Here is a 16592-nt window from a genome sequence, read left to right as displayed (position 1 = left end):
GTTTGTGGCATGAAATTTCACAAGGAAAAAAATGTTATGGTCTTACTTAAATTTGTATAACACATCAATGACACCCAATTTGTTAATTTAAATTTACACATTTTATTTGAGTGTTATAATATTATTTTCAAATTGTATTTACTGAATCTAACATACAGAAAATACATAAAGTAAAAAATACAATCTATTTTGTTTGTTCCTTAATCTTCTTATTGTTAAATTTGCACTGTTGTTCAAAGGTTGTTCCCATGCTTGTGGAATTGCCATCATGTGGTTTTTGACAATGTGACTCTCATCTGAAAGTTTATTTTCATTTGGTGATCATTGTGAATTTATTACTGTAGTAAAATTAAGGGTTGCATATTTATTTTATTTAAAACCAACACATTACTAAAACTCTTAAAAATATTGCTGTAGAAAAAATGTATCATAGAGTGCAGATAAAATCAAGTGAATCAACATGCATGTGTCAAATAGTCATTATTGGAAGAGGAAATTAAAAAAAAAACATTAACGAACTTAATAGCCAGTCCTGTTCTTCATTTACATGACACCAAATGATGAAAACAATATTTGCATGAATTTCAAAACTTTGAAAAAGCTGATGAATTTCTTGTTTGCTGTGATCATAAAGATTTATTCGAGGGTAAAAATTTTTCTTTCTTTCTTTCTTTCTTTCTTTCTTTCTGAGCTAATTTTCATTTGAAATAAGAATAAATAATTATTTATTTGTATTGGAAAGAATATCTAATATAATACATGTGTTGAAATATATATATAAATATCCCTACTGTCAAATAAATGTCAGGCTGAGAGGACAACAGCCAATTGTGACTAACGGAAATAAGTTTTAGATAGTTGAAGTATATAAAAACCATAGTTCACCTTGTTTTGAAATGTCACATGAAGAAAATTCAAATGAATTATATACGTAAGCACCAGTGGGAAATCATACACTATGAACATCAGCACAAATGTGAAATCAGAAGAATATGAAAAAAATACTGTCTTTTTGCTTTATTTAATTTCTGTATGTTAGATTCAGTAAATACAATTTGTTAATAATATTACAGTCAAATAAAAAGTAACATAGAAATTAACAAAGTATATATTACAGACATAATATTCATTTGAAATAAATTCCAGTTTCCTAGCTACACAAAATATAAACAAACAAACTAGCCATCTACTTGAAAACAATAACTGTATAAAATCCTTAATTAGGAATGAATAATTTTAGGATATTTGTCATCACAATCATGTGAATGCTAATCACTTATTCATATGTAAGTGTTTGAGGAACATCCAACCATGGGAAAATGATACCTTTTGAACAATACCGCAAATCATATATTACAGGATATGATTAATACAAACTGACTAAACTACAGACTAATACCAGAAATAAATGAGATTAACAGAAAGGCAAGCATTGAGTTTACTTTTCTTCCATGATGTCGGTAATCAGAGAATATCAAGATGCACGGTAAAAAAATGTGAGAAATTATACGTTTTGAACGTCATCTAATACAGGATGTGATTAGTTGTATAAAAAATGAGTAACTATAGTTCCATAGTCTGAAACGAGAACCGAAAACTAAGACCAGGTATGAATGAATCATCTCTTGGAAAACGAACAGAACTAAACGGGTTTTAATCTAAATGATGGATGAACTATATTTTCTGGTTATTTAGAGAAATATCTTTCAACTCCTATGTTTTGTGTGTTTTTGTGCTGTGAATATATATTAGCCCCAGTAACCTATAATGAAAAAGTCAACTGCATTTTCAGACTTGTGTTTGTGTTCTGTGCTGTGAATATATGTTAAAAATCAACAATTTGGAATATTCAGAAAACCTAGATAGTACCAATATGTTCCCATTCTGGAAAGAAATTGAAGGTTAATTTTTAAAAACATTTAAACTTAACAATTGATAAATGTAATTTCAGTAATCACTGATTTTTTGTTTTGGCAAGCATAATTCTAATACTGAATAGTCTTTTTTTTGCATAAGAATAATCATAGGGTGCATATTAGAGTGTCAACATGGATACATTAGCGACTTTTCATGTATAATGTGTGTGTGTGTGTGTGTGTGTGTGTTTGAGTGACACTAGCATATAATTAAATTATTCAGAAAAGCCTAATCACTGCCGCCATCACGTCTCTACTCTAAGAATTCTCACCCTTTAATAGGAAAGAAATACCCCAAAATCTAATGGAAAATTAGTACAGCCATCTATAGACAATCAAAGACAAAACATCACAGCAGTGACTGATGTGTATCATCCTGGGAAAATTCCAAGATATCGTATCTCAAAAACATCGCCCACAATTCCATAGGCAAACCAAAACACCATGTGATATCACAGAGAGACATATTTTCCCCAGAAATTTCCAAATACATAACGTCACGATTGCTTATCTCTAAATAAACAATCCACAATTCTATACGCGAACCAAACACGCCACGTGATGTCCCTGACAGAAGGGGGCCCAAAACACACACAGTGTGATGTCCCTGACAGAAGGGGGGGCCCCCAGCGAAATTCCAAACATTCCAAACTTTATCTTATCCCTACCTATCACCCATAATGCCATATGGAAACCATTTACTTATCTACAACTCATAACAACACACATCCACGACACGGACGTCGCTTCCCCTACCCTATTTGGTTTAAAATGTCCCACCAATCACGACACGAATCTTTATCCACTAATATATCTTCCTTTTCCATTCAAAACAATAACGTTACTTATTTACAACTAACAAATTACGTCACTTTTCTTCATCTGAAAACAACACACATACATGTCACGATTCCTTATCTTATCTTGAACTTGTTCAAAGTGCCCCACCAATCACGACACGAATCCTTATCTCTATCATCACCCATAAATCCATACGCGAAGAAAACACAAGAACTGAAGCCATTGACAAATGTGCACCCAGGGAAATTCCAAACATTCCAAACTTATTACATCACAAACACAATGATGTCAGCATCTCAACAGCCAATCACTTTGTGATTCCTTATCTTATCTTGATCTTGATCTTGATCTTGTTTAAAGTTCCTATCATACTACTAAGGCATAATATCACTTGAAAAAGATAGTTATAAATTTTGCTCTATAGAGCAGGACTGCCATATTATTTAACCCATCTCTTTAGCCAGTACTGATTAATATGCGATACTATGTTAGAAAGTAGCGAAATATATGGAAATGGTGTGAGAAAGTTCCATGTTGAATCATCAGAGCAAGGAATATGTAAAACATTCACAAATATATATGTATAATTAATAAAAAAATAGTAAACAAAAATTCTTATTCCTCACCCAAGGTACAAATGTATAGGTTTGTAGACATCTTGCATGAGAAATGCATATAAAGTCTTATGTGATGATTTTTATTTTCAGTTAAACCGCATAGTATGGCTCTATTGCATGACAAAGCTGATTGAATTTTCAGATACCGTAAGTATATTTATACTTCATTTTACAGTTACTGTACAAAAGCACAAGAAAAAAAATTGATTAATTATTCACCTTCTAATTATAACAGAAATTTATTGATCTTATGTATTAAGTGCAGATTACCAAATAAACATTTACCAGGTTCGAAATATTTTTCTTCTCCTTGACACGTTCATATAAATGATGTGTTTAAAATACCTTTATGTACATTTGATATAAATGTAATGATTTATTGTGCAAATTGTTTGAGGAAACATAGACGTACAACGCATTTTCTAAAATAATTGGGTTAGGTATGATTGGTATTACATCTGAGGGAAATGAGTTCTACCGTTGAGTCCAGTCTGATGAGGACAACAGGCTATGTTATAGCTGTTATTTATGCATGACTTTTCTGGACATCATATCTCTTGGAAAGATAAAAACCAGGTGTTTCGCAACAGTGGGGGGGGATCCCTTCTAAAATGAGCTTGAGTAACTTAGCTTCTGTAAAAATCTTCCTAAAGGATCCTAGTATCTTAATTGCATTTTAATGCAGTATTTTCTGTCCAATGGCCAAATGTTGCATTTGCTTGGGAGTAGTATTACGCAGGTGATTAATTTATATTTACATGGATGAAGAAGATATCACTGGCAAATCGTAGATTGAGTTTAAGAAGGGTGGGGATGATGACATTAATATACAAAGGAGCGCTGGGGCACGTACACACACACATACACGTACACACACATACACGCACACACATAAACACAAATCCAAAATCGAATACGATAACATAGATTTTTAGAATACACAGCCAAGAAACAATTCGAATTCCAAATATAACAATTTCATGAACAATCTCATATAATTTTATATAAATCGTCAGATTTTTTTACATGTCTGATATATATAAGAATATAACGTATCCTTCGTTATCAGATATTTTATACTTAAAATAAAGTTTACTATATACATGTTAATCGTTTATAGGTTTTCTTCATCCTCAGGAAGAAGTTTAACCATGTGTCCGTTCTACATGTTGTTCATCACTCTGTTACTTTCATATTATCATGGCTTGGAGGTATATATGCCAAAGGTATAGTTCAGTTTTTCACTGTCTAATTATGTCATTTAAATGAATAATTTTATTTTAATATATATATATATATATATATATATATATATATATATATATATATATATAAACAGGCCTGTTTCTAGTTTCATCTAACTGCCTATAAACATGATTAGATTTGTTCAGAGTGTGTATCACAATGTACGTAACTTATCGATATTTTTTATAGACTACACATGAAAATTATAAAAGTACGTTCTAATACAGCTTCAGCAAGGCATCACATAAGAAGCTAGGAACAAATGAGCCTTTTTTTTTATGATTCTTTAAGCGTTCCCGCACCTCAGCGTTGGCAAAGCGTAAACAGGCGATGTGGGCCAAGCATGTCGAAGTGTGAGCTACGACATGCTTCGACATAGGCATGAAGGCCTCACTATTATGCCCAGCTAATGCAGGGGCATCGAGACACTAGATTAGCAGCCTGAATCAAGATGTATAATTGTCTGGCTCAAAGAAATAATGAAGATGATAACGTGACTGATCACCTAAACTCAGTGGATCGGATAATTTAGAAATACATGGTTTAAAAATAGAAACTTGGAATGCAATATCATTAAATGAAAGAGGGGATAAACTAATTAAATAAATTAATAATGGAAATGGTAAAACAATAAGAACCTTCGTAACTCAGTCAGTATAGACGAATCATTTTGGTATGAACGATGTGGGTTCGATTCGCGTCTACTTTGAAGAGCAAGATTCCGGAATTCTTAATTTTAATTTTTAGTTTTAAAATTAAGTATAAAAATCTGACCTACTTCTCTCTTTTTTTTATTTTTCATCCAGGAGGCAGCGGGGGCTTGATAATCCTTTTAAACAGTTTTATTCATTCCTTCATGTACACATATTATGCCTTGGCTGCGATAGGACCACACATGCAGAAATATCTTTGGTGGAAAAAACATCTCACTAAACTGCAGATGGTAAGTGGCTCATTGTGTATATACAATACTGCATTAATTTCAGAAATTATGTGACAGACATTGTATGCTTGGTATATTTAAACTTCTGATAGGAATTCAAGCTAAAAATACCTGGATAAAAGTTATTCTCTTAAGAACAATTAGGAAATATTCTCATAACACTTCTGGATGCACACTCACTATCAATGCAAAATTTTAATTTTTTTTTAATTTTTCATTTTAGACAACATATATTTCATAACGACTTACTGTGTTAGGTGTGTTTCACCAATCAAGATGATATCAGTACTGAGACGAGTTGCAAATTCTTGAAGTTCCATGACCTTGTTTATCAATCGATATGGAATCCATGCTACTATCTTCAGTGACTTTGGTTTGTATTTTTTACTCATGACAGATGGCTGTTTTAATGGTTTGATTGCCTTGCAGGAATCTCTTTCTGGAAGATGGTAAAGGGCATGTTTTGCTGAATTTCTGCAGCATGGTGGCAAGCGAAGAGTTAAAACTGATATTAAGTTGGAGCTTGCTTGCTTGCTTGCTTGCTTGCTCGAGAGATGTAGGAATCTGAATTCGTGCAACCTCGGTGTATGTTTTGGTCGTAGTTGTGGATCCCGTTCCTTCTTGTGTGGTTGAAGGTGAGGTGTTTCGCACTGGGGGCGACCTGCCTGGATGCTTATGGTGTCATTGCTAGGAGGAGCAAGAGCAGCTCAGTTGATATTTTGAATCCGCATACAACTGTTAGTTCATAGATTTGCTTTTGTGTATTGCTGATTTCGACCAGCACCAAAGGCATTGGTCTTTTGTCTGACCTGAGCATCCTGCACACTTTAAATGAGGACAGGCCCTGTCTGGAGAGGTCGGTAAACACCTTTTCAGAGGTGATACTTTCGGCAACCCCATGTAAAACTACCTTCAGGTTCTTTTTTCTGGGTAAAGCGAAGGTGTGATATGGGAGAGTTGCACTGTCATTAAACCTAGTCATTTGTCTATAGTCCATGACTGTGGCGGGTTGAATTTTAACTCTCCTTCATCTGAATTTTTAGCACATGAGAATGTGACGTAATGTTCCCTGAGGGTTAATGAGACAGGAATCCATTTTTCTTTATTCCTTAAAATGACTGGTGATACCTTTTCTTTAGGTACATTGACTGATTCAATCTCTGTTGATTTGGGTTCTTCTGCGGTGGTAGAGATTTTTCTCTTCTTTTTCACCGTTTGAAATTCTGTATGTGTTTCCTAGTTCTGACAAATGCTGTCTTGGGATGTAGTATCTTCTAGATTGGGGGAGTGTACAAAGTTTGCTTGCATCTGTGTAATGAATTCGTCACTTATGTCATCCATTTTGTCTTCTATCACTGCTGAGGGGGGGGGGATGTATCAAAAATCTTAACTTTTCCCAGCCAGTTGTCACTCAGTAGCTTTCCTAGTATGAGAAATGCCTTATATACCTCCTCATATATGGCCTCATTCAGAGGTTTGCCATGATTAGTAATAATTAAAAAATGTGTACACACACAGATAGATAGAGAACGAATAAAGATTACTCAGGTGTCCGGAGCAAAATACTCCTGTGGAGACTTTTAAGGGTGCACCAGCAAATCCCGTAGACACACACACAGGTGTTACCAGCAAAACAATATATTAAAGTTTAAAATGCCCTATAAACAGGGGAAAGGAGTGTCAAGAACTCAATTGGCCATAGTGCGGAAACCTACCTCCCTAAAGTACCATTCATTCACCACTGGTACTCGTTGCGGGTGGGGCATACGCCCCCATCAGACATCGTGCATTTTCATGCAGAGGGGGAGACAGTAGGTTTCAAACTGTGTTAGTGGCAGTGCAATGTGAGCTTCCCGAAAAACTTTGTATAAAATCTAATCTGGCTCAATCTAAAAATAACACGTCTGATCTCAATAAAAGTCCAAGCGAAACTCTTTCATCTTCTTCATTTGAATACATCCTTATAGTCCTCATAAGGACTGGCTTAAAGGGGCGAAGCAAGAATGCTTTTCATCTTCCCCATTATCTACAGAGGACAGTGTAGGGATAATGTGTTATTGAGCTATTAAAGCTCTGATCATGACAGCAGAGTAACAGCAATAGCCGAGCCTCAGCTAGACCTTCATTGGCTACAGGACTGCCATCCATTACCCTCCAAGGGTATTAATCACTGCATCTCACGGTCGATTTTCATTTGTCCTTATAAGGACTGGCTTAAAGGGGCGAAGCAAGAATGCTTTTCATCTTCCCCGTTATCTGTAGAGGACAGTGTAGGGATAAGGTGTTATTGAGCTATTAAAGCTCTGGAAAAAAAATTCATTTGTCCTTATAGTCCTTATAAGGACTGGCTTAAAGGGGCGAAGCAGAATGCTTTCATCTTTCCCGTTATCTGTAGAGGACAGTGAAGGATAGGCTGTTATTGAGCTATTAAAGCTCTGATCGTGGCAAGAGGGGTAACAGCAAAAACAATACTGAATTTAACAGAGTTATATAAGAGTTTACAAATGGTGTTCTATCATAATAGTTATAATTAAAATAATTATTTTAAAATTCAAACTTTAATATAGTATTAGGTTTATTCTTTTAATTTTATTGTATACAATTTATTAACTAATTCTAATTTAAAAGTTTCCTTCAACAATAATCGAACAATTTCGTCTAGTGATTTAATACATAACAAATATATTTAACTAAATATCATTTTAGAAAATTAAACATCTTATTTTTAACTTTAAGTAAATATCGTTTTAGTAAATGACATCTAAACAGCAGAGAGTTTCCAAAAATATTTTTAACACATCATGAATGTCTTCCTTTTAACATATCTCATTAATTTCTTCAAATGGAATTTTTATAAAAAGATGTGGGAATTTTCTTCTGTCCTTCTGTTAAAGTAGAGAAAATAGAATAATTAAATGAAATTAGGACAATGAGATAGTAACTGGAAATTATTTTTTCTGAAAATATCGAACTACAGTGTCAGTCATATTATGGTTATAGTCACAGCTCAGAAATGGAGTGGAACTTCGGGTAATAATACAAAAGAGTTTAGCGCATGCGCTTTAAATTATATAAAACATAACACTTATAAAAGAACAAATTCGCTCTTCAGGTTATATATATTTTCAATGGTGCAATAGCAAGATAACCAGGAATAAACAGAAATACTACAATGTTGTAATTACCAGAAACGTAGATTTATTTTAAACAGATATAAAGTCTAAACCTTGGTCTTGTGTTAAGTCATGATGTTTCAAGTCGCTTTTATAAGCGACTTGAAACATGGTTGCCTGTTTGTGGGATGAGATCCCGAGAGAAAAACTGCCACTAGAGGTTATGGGGGACTCCTCAAAATAAATCATTTAGGTACTAAAATATTTTTGAATTAAAGCAAAACTTGAACGGCTTCGGAAAAAAAACATAAAAATTATATTGTGGTTATTATGAAAAACATATTAAAATTAAATAATAAAAAAATTGAATTTAAGAGTTTTTCTTTTGATTATTTTGTTCTGCACTTAATCGATTTAAAAACTTTTTCTGCAACTTTTCGGCAAAAAATTAAATTTGATTCAACTTTAATTTTAAAAATAGCATTTGATGCAGGCTCCACTGCATGTCCACTACGTGATATTTTTTAATTCTAAATCCTGGGTTACTTTCATATTTGCCTATACGTGATGAAAGGGGAAACAAGTGACATAAAGGGTTAATACAAAGAAACGAAATCTTGTTTTGGATATTAGGTTAAACTGTTCATTATTATATTAAGTTAAAATGGAGCACTAGCATTGAAAATTTGCTTGAATCACTGGTATTTTTTACGACAGAAAGACACACTGATTAAGGGTGCCAATTTTCTCCTTATTATTGATATTTTCCCATTTCGACACTAGTTTATAGCTGCTATCTCCCGATGGAGGTTATGCATATGACCTGTTAAAATTTCAACAGTTGTGATCGTCAATACCCATTTTGAGAAGCAAGAGAGAGAGAGAGAGAGAGAGAGAGAGAGAGATCCATTCACCCATGAAGGAAGCCTATGTCTTATTGCCCATGCTCTTTTTACTACGTTGACAGCAATATTATGAAACTGAACTTCAAATCTTCTAATCATTCCTGACGTTTTCCAAGATGCCTACGAACAAATTGGCCAAAGTTCTATACATGAAAAAAGACGTAAGAAAACTAACCTTCTTCAGCTAATTCAGAGTCAGTACTGTCATTCATGTGAACGGAGTAACCTTGGAAAACATGATGGAGGAACCTGTATGTCCATTTCCCAGCAATGGTGACATTGATGAGAAAATATATAGCGTTGTTGGTAATACTCCAATAGAGTTAAATGGACGTTTGCTAAAAGGATCTTCCTTGCCTTCAAAGAATCGATAGCATTAATTGCAAAGATATGCACATTAACAACGAATGTTCTGACTAAAAGTGGGTGCACAACTATTACCATAGACCACGCCATAGACCACGCCATTCATCGGAAGACAATTATTCTCGTTCTGAATGACTGCTGATGTATCTGATATGAGTACGACCATGAGGTTATACGCATATCAGATCCAGAAAGAAAAAGAACTCATCTTCCCCCCAGGAGATCTCACTCGGAAAGGTTTCCTGAAAAATCGCAAGAATCAGTTGCTTCAGTGGCTAGGTATCTCTCCTGACATTAACCCAATAGAAAATTTTTCGGCCATAGAGAAAACGAGACTTTGAAAACTAAATGGTGATGCGAAGAATAACTTGATACAATCAATTATAAAATTATAGTTTTGAGATATAGAAATAAAAAAATGTATTCTACGTTGGTAGAGTCTATGCCTAACCGAATTATTAAACTTATTAGGAACAGAGGAGCACATAAATTATTATAAAAAAGTTGGAGTTTAATTTTTGTACTCGCAAAATTAAAATATTTCTTTGAACTTTTTTTTCGGATTAATTTGTTCGCTATTATACAACTAAATGAATACTTACAGTGCTTACGTCTTAATAAAATTTCGGCTTTTTTGTTACGAAGAGCTAGAATACGCATTTGTCTGCCTGTTTGTTTTTGATTTGTAATATAATGCTTCAGCCGTTCACCTAAAAGAAACAAAATAAACAAATACAGCTATTAATCACAACAAAAATTTCCAATTAGCAGAAATTAGACAATTTGATTTAACCAGATGCGTTAAAGGTCATTTGAATGAAAGGTCATTTATAAGTATTAAATATAAAAGTAAAATAATGCTATTATTATTATTATTATTATGTTGTTGTTGTTGTTGTTGTTATTGTTGTTGTTATTGTTAAGAATATTAGTCAATATCCATGAAACACACTATTTCACCTAAACGTAAATTATTCCACCTTTTTTCTTTGTATTCTATTGAGTGGTTCTTCCGTCTTCGTGCCACTGCATTTTGCCTTTGGTTTAATTCACGTATAATGCAAGATAAAGACTATTTTCATATAATATAATAAATAAATAAATATAACATAAATATTTTAAAAATATATATGTAAGGCTAACCTATGGTAGCAAACTGCACACAGTGGAGAATTGGTCCCAGAGAACCTGCCGCTTTTCTGGCGTGGGTAGACGAGTGGGTAGCGAATTCGCTCTCTTCCGAACTAACTGAGGATTCGAATCCGTCTTGGCATTGATGTCACTGATTGTCCCTAGGTAGGAGTGGAATTTCATCGCTCGGTATGAACCCCACCCTACACTTTTTGGAGGCCAGAAGTGGATGGAAAAACGTCCATGTTTGGTATCTAGAGCAGGGTTTTTGAACTATGCAAAAAAAAAAATACAAAGTATTATAAGCCCATAAACAATACGAACGCACTATAGGTTTACGGCCTAGCATAGGAGATAGCGTTATTGCTTTACACCAAAAGGTTGTGAATTCAATTCCCATTACCATGGATATCTGAGAGTATTAAGATGGTAGACGATCTTCATCACATGGGATGAGACACAGTGACAATTTCGATCTCATTGGAGATAAAAGCAGCTCTAATAAAAGACAGGAGAGAGAGATAGAGAGAGAGAGAGAGAGAGAGAGAGAGAGTGTGTGTGTGTGTGCGTGCGTGCGCGTGCGTGCGTGCGTGCGTGCGTGTGGAGCGTAAAAAGAGAAACTTGCATCTGAAAAAGGAAGGAATGATGACTAAAATTATCAATTATTTTCGATCTCTAGCCAGTGGAGATAAAAGCCGTTCAAATGAAAGACAGAAGAAAGAGAGAGAGTTAGTGGAACGTCAAAAGTATGCACGATGCAGTAGTTTTCGTTATGACACTCTTGGTGCTTTCCAGGGGAGAGCAATTCTGCTCATAGGGGACTCTTCCCTCCAGGCAATTGACAAACTTCATTTCTCCGCTTGTTATTAAGCTTGGTAAAATCATCTGCCCAACATCTCTTTCCATTACAGCTGAAAATACGTCGATCCTACGTCTTCTCTTCTTCATTTATTTCATCTATCCCTGTTCTCTGGACCAGCCTCCCCCCCCAATGATGTGTTTCCCAACAATTACAACTAGCAGCTCTTTAAGGAGAATGTCAATAGGTTTCTTCTTTCGCACCCCTTATATGCATCTGACACATGGCACTGATGTGCCATAGGTTCTTCCATTTCTGGTGTGTAAGATAAATATTAGAAAAATGCAATGTGATGTCAGACTTCTGAGAATAATGATGATGATTTACATGATTTATATGATAAGAAGCAGCCTCAATGTAATTCTCTCTCTCTCTCTCTGCTAACTTTTTCAATAAGAGAACCATTAAATCTTTGGATGAGAACATCCATTTTCGGAAGAGAATTATCGAGCTGAGATAGAGAAGAGAATCAGATTGCAAAAATATCATCGACATATGGAAGTCATATAGAAAGCTAGGAGCGAGGTGAGAGCAAAAAGGATATGTTTTTGAAATAGTCCATGTAGTAGTTGGACAACGTGGAAGAGATAGGCGAACCAATGGTAGTAACTTCAATTTGTTTGATTACTTTAATTTAGCAAGAAAATAAATTTAAATAATTTTACTAAAATTATAATAAATAATAATAATAATAATCTTTCAAACGGAAAATCACCTGGAGAAGATAAGCTAGGTTCAGAACTATATAAATACGCAGGAACAAGATTCAAAGGAAGATTCTTATTATTTTTAAATAAAATTTACTCAACTGGTATCCCCCCAATAGAATGGGAAAAAGCAATTGTGATTCCTATCTTTAAGTAAGGTAATAGAGATGACCCTAAAAACTATAGAGGTATGAGTATACTAAATTCCTGTTACAAAATATATAGCAGAATCTTAAATAACAAACTAATGAAATATTCCAAAAACTTTATTCTAGAGGTACAAAATGGATTTAGAAAAGGACGATCATGTATAGACCCAGCCTTCTGACTAAAATTAATAATAGAGAAAAGAAGAGAATATAATTTAGAAACACATATTGCATTTATTGACTTTGAAAAAGCATTTGAAAAAGTTAAAAGAAACATATTATTTAACATATTAAAAGAAAGACAAATACCAAATAATATCCTAAAAGCTGTCACAAGTATATATGAAAATAATCAAATACAAATAAGATTAAATCATGAGCTATCATATAAAAGAGAGATAAACCAAGGGGTCCGACAGGGATGTCCCGTCTCAGCAACTCTTTTTAATATCTACTTAAACGAAATAATAATAAAATGGAGTAAAAATTTACATCAAGGAATTAAACTTTCACCTACAGTTAACTTAAGCACTCTCCTCTTTGCAGACGACCAAATAATAATTACAAATTCTGAAGATAACTTACAGAAAGCTATTTTAAATCTAAATGAGATATCCAAAGATTATGGTATGATGATATCAACGGAAAAATTAAAAACTATGGCCTTTAAAGGAGAAGATCCAGCAAGAACTAAAATAGTATTAGATAACAAGATCTTAGAACAGGTGAATTCATTTAACTACCTAGGATGTATGATCACTTATGAAAATGAAAAAGATATAAACATAAAAATTGCAAAATATTTAAAAATAACAGGAGTAATTAACTCTATATTTAAACCAAACCTAGTTCAAAAACAAACCAGGCTAAAAGTATACAAGACATTAGCCCTACCGGTCTTAATGTATGGAAGCGAAATCTGGACAATAAAACAAAAAGACAAACAAAGATTAACAACAGCAGAAATGAAGTTTATGAGAAAAACTGCAAAGTATACCGTATTTGATCACAAAAGAAACGAAGATATTATGAAAGAATTAAACCAAGAACCAGTAATTGAAAAAATTAAAAAATATAAACATAGATGGATGGAACACGTTCAAAGAATGAAAACAGAAAGATTACGAAAACAAGCCTTAAAGTACAAGCCATTAGGAAAACGAAAACCAGGACGTCCTCTTAAACGATTCAACCTTGACTTCTAAGGCCGGAACAGGCCATACTAGGCCTAAATCCTTGACACGTATGATGATGATGATGATGAGGTACATATTTTTTTTCAATATCAATATCATAGCTTATTATTATGCAGCCTATTTACATATTCACACTTTTTTTTTAATATCAGTATCTTCATTATTATTATACACCGTACTGACTGTTTTGTAACATAGTTTTGTAACATAGCAGTCTTTGATTATAAGGATTACGTGTGGATGACTGAGGCAGATTAATCCCACCTACTTCGAAGCTTGGGTTAGGTTTTAGGAAGAAAGTGGGTTAAGCCTTCACTATTTACGTTGTTGTTACTGTTTATGGATGGGTGTAGGCATTCGATACTGGTGATTTGCGATGTTTATATTAGTGTTAATGGTATATTAACTTTGTTTGTATATTTTATAGAGTTCGTGTTTTAATGTTCTGTAGTTGTCTATGTGTTTTAAATTTCTTGGTGGGTTGTTGAGTTGCGTGGGTATCTGATGTGATCTCACAAAAGAACCGCATGAGTTGTTGAAGGATGTAGGGATGTAGAGAGTTGTTGTAGGTCGTGGTATACGATATGTATCTCTGTTGTTTCGATAGGTCATGTTGAAGTAATTCCATGTTAATGTTATGTACTGTTTCAGGATTTTTATGCTCAGGATTCTGTGTGTCGCCATGTGCTGGTCGGATATTGGTTGTTGCGTGTAAGGTGTTTGATGTGTTTGCATAGACTGTTATACTGTATCTGCGTTGGGATTCGCAGATACAGTATTTATACCGTGATATAAATTGTTTTTTTTTTTATGTTGGATGGAATAATGTGTTTTACTTGGAAGAGTTTTGCTGCGATGATCCGGAATTCGGTATGTAGGTATTCTATATGTTTTTCCATTTAAGGTGGCAATCTATGTAAAGACCAAGGCATTTTGCATGTGTTACAGGTTTGATTTGGGGACATTTGCAGGTATTTTTGTTGCTAATGCAGCGGTATGTGTGACAGTGTATCGATAGTGGTGTGGGGGCGCAAGATTCTCGGGTTGTGTATTATTAACATCTGTGTTTTGGTGCAGTTGATTACAATTGCATTTTGATAGAAGTATGTTGTGATTTCATTTAGGTCTTATTGTGCTTTGGAGAGAGCCGTGTTGATGTCTGTGTGGATTGCTAGTAGTGCAGTGTCATCTACGTATGAAATATTTGACTACTTAGAATGGGTGATAATATGGCGACTTGAGGGACACTGTGTTTTATTTGAATACCCCGGCTCTGACATGTACCCATTTTTATTACTTGTGTTCTGTTTGAGAGATAGTTCCTGTCCATGTATGTAGTGTTCCTATTATACCTGTTGAGTAGTATGTCATTTTCAAGTGTATCAAATGCTTTGGTTAAGTCAAGCAGTATAAGGACGGCATACTCGTTTTTATCGAGAGCTTAATAATAATAATGCACAGCATCCCCTTTTTATAATTTCCAATGTGTACTTATGTTTTAGTTTCAATCTGAAACTAAATTAAACTGAATTATGAACAAAAACCGCAATCTGAGCTGATTGGCATCGACTCTGATAGAATGTCCGGTAAATTTTTAACTTCAGTTAAGTGTCACGGGGGTGGTCATATACTCGATTCAACTGAATTGTCTCACTACTACTATTCATTCTCTCTCTCTCTCTCACACACACACACACACAAAAAAAAAGGCTCCACGTTGTATCCCCCACTTTTTCAATTTTCCCTGATTAACATATACTAGTTCATATACAACCTGGGACTCTTTTATCATTTTCATTGCACTTTTCGAAACCTCTTGTACTATCGAAATATATAAACTTTACTTACACTTAAAGACAAAATATTAATCCACGTATTTTTAAAATGAAGTCTTTCATTAACTGTCTTTGAGAGGTAAAAATAGTTATTTGTTCTGCTGAAAACCACAATATACGTTTATCTGCTAATTATGAAATTTGATTTGGAGCGAAAGTTTCCATAGTAACAATCTGTTCTATCTTGTTAGCAGAAACATAAAAAATAGAAACTACTGTGGTGTATGATACGTTTTTTTAACATATTTTATTAATATCCTTACTGTATTTAGTTTAAGAAACTAATAACTGTTAGTTTAGTATACTTTAATATTCGATATCGAGAGGGAAGAAAGCAATCTACATCCCAAAGATGTTGTCGATTGACAGTTGCCTGCACACAGACATTGTAAGATAAATGGCCCACTTAAATTACGTGTGAAACTCGTACCAAGTATTGCAAGAATCCCGCTTAGTTTATAATCTAAAGTAACTGGCAGCCCCTGAAAATTTGTCAGCGAAATAATTTTTATTTGTGTGATTCTCAAACTAGCTATTATAGCTGTTAGCGGTAGAAATTTGTTTATCAATCGTTCTTCCTTTTTTTAAATAGTTTTTCTGCTTACTCATCTGAATAAATTACAAACCAAATTACAGACCAATTTGCATTTTGGGAATAGTGTTAAGGTGTTAGACAGATTGGTTAGGAATAGAAAATAGGATTGGTTGGAATAGCAAAGGATTCTGTATAGTGGTCAACATGAGTTTTTTAAAGGAAGGTCTTGTTTTACAAATTTACTTGTATTTTATAATAAGGGGACTACAGTTCT

This window comes from Typopeltis vanoorti, chromosome 24 (assembly GCF_054136105.1).
Source record: "Typopeltis vanoorti isolate ZY-2024b chromosome 24, IOZ_Tvanoo_1.0, whole genome shotgun sequence".
Taxonomy (NCBI): domain Eukaryota; kingdom Metazoa; phylum Arthropoda; class Arachnida; order Uropygi; family Thelyphonidae; genus Typopeltis; species Typopeltis vanoorti.
The sequence above is the reverse complement of the archived record's forward strand: the minus strand, read 5'-3'. Positions refer to the sequence as shown.